The sequence below is a fragment of the Babylonia areolata genome, chromosome 23, assembly GCF_041734735.1.
Source record: "Babylonia areolata isolate BAREFJ2019XMU chromosome 23, ASM4173473v1, whole genome shotgun sequence".
In the NCBI taxonomy this organism is placed as follows: domain Eukaryota; kingdom Metazoa; phylum Mollusca; class Gastropoda; order Neogastropoda; family Buccinidae; genus Babylonia; species Babylonia areolata.
The window spans coordinates 5,338,306-5,340,250 of record NC_134898.1 but is presented as its reverse complement, the minus strand read 5'-3'; positions in this window follow the sequence as shown (position 1 = coordinate 5,340,250).

Below are 1,945 nucleotides of genomic sequence, written 5' to 3'. Positions count from 1 at the left end.
TTCCAGGCTATTCCATAGACCCCGGGGTTAATCAGGACTAGCCAAGGTTTAACCCCTCGGTGATAATACCCAAAAAAAAAGAATAAAAAGGAGGGGTGGGGGTAGGAAAAGACTACATGCTGCACCTGTCCCCACCGACTTGCCGAATTGAAGCACTAAAGTATATATAGAGAGAGACAGACAGACAGACAGAATGACTGACTGACAGAGAGGGGGGAGACAGAGAGAGGGGGGGAGACAGAAAGAGAGAGAGGGGGGGGCGGAGACAGAGAGAGAGAGAGAGAGCAAGACAGAGAGAAGGAGGAGACACAGAGAAAGGGGGGGGGAGAGAGAGAGAGAGCGAGGGGAGACAGAGAGAGACAGCGAGAGAGAGGAAACAAAGAGAGTGAGAGATAGAGGGGGGAGACAGAGACAGAGGATTGGAGACACACAGAGAGCGCGCGAGAGAGAGAGGGAGAGAGAGACAGGGTGGGGAGTCACAGAGAGAGAGGATGTGGAGACAGAGAGAGTGGGGGGGGGGGTTACACTGAGAGAGAGAGAGAGAGAGAGAGAGGGAGCAGCGTTAAACAGAACTGAGGGAAATTTTAAGTCCCCAACTGGAGACGTTTTCAGTCTGGAGCAGTCATGAACTGTGCGACGTTTTTGTTGGGTTTTTTTGTTTTTGTTTTTTTTGTTTTGTTTTTTTAGGGGGGGGGGGTGTTTGTTTGTTTTTTTAAGTCTCGAACAATCAGGAACTGGGGGGAAATTTTCAGTCACGAACTTTTGTACAGTAGGCTACACTGAGGACTGGTTGTCCTAATCCCGCTTCCCCCGTCCCGCCTCTCACACACACCCTTCCAGTATTATGTTGTTGGTGTTTTCTTTCTCCAATCACTGACACTCACCCTCTCCATTTTAGATTTTGTACTTTATCTTTTCCACATTCTGTTCTCTCTCTCTCTCTCTTCCTTTCTTAGTCCCCTCCCCCTCCCCCCATCCCTCCCCTTCAACCTCAACCGCCCCCCCCCCCCCTTCATTCGAATATACAGAAATGTCGATTTCTAATTAATAATAACAATCATCATTATGATAGAAATGATAATAATCCAAATAATAATAATAACATCATTTATTTTCAGTCTAATATCATCATCTTAGATGAACAGTCTATAAATAATTAAACGAACGTGGACTGGCTGTCAGTTTCTGAAGTTCAGGTGCCAGTTGCATTGCTTGGTTCTAACTTTTTGACAGTTACACGTGACAAAATGCCTACGTTGACCGGCCGAACTACGCCATTGGTCAGTTCCATACAGTTTCAGTTTCAGTAGCTCAAGGAGGCGTCACTGCGTTCGGACAAAACCATATGCGCTACACCACATCTGCCAAGCAGATGCCTGACCAGCAGCGTAACCCAACGCGCTTAGTCAGGCCTTGAGAAAAAAACAAAAAAACAAACAAACGGGGGAATAAATAATAGATAAGCTTGCATAAATAAATAAATACAACACACAGTTAGTAGCGGGTTACGACCATACTAGGCTCTTCCGTCCGAGCAATGCAACTGGCTCCAGGAATGCTGTTATGCCTTCGTTTGGTTTCGTTTGATTTGTCTTCTTTCTGTTTTGTTTATGCTGTTTTCATTATCTAACCGGTTTTCTTGTTATTTACTTGTTATCATAATAACCATCTGCATGCCTAATTGTTTGTTCATTTCCAGTTGATAAACCACCGAGGCAACCATGTGTTTGTTCTGAATTGTCCATGTGTTCTGTGTGGCTTGTTCAGGATTAAAGAGTCTTGCTAATTTGTGTTTGCACATTTCTTCTGTCTTTGCTGCTGTGTGCACATGTCAAATGATCGGTATAAGGACAGGCCCGGCGCTTCCTTTTTTTGAGGAAGTGTCTGGGTTTGTTCCAATGTACCTTTTATTTACCTGTATGCCAGCTGAATCGGTAGCGTAAGC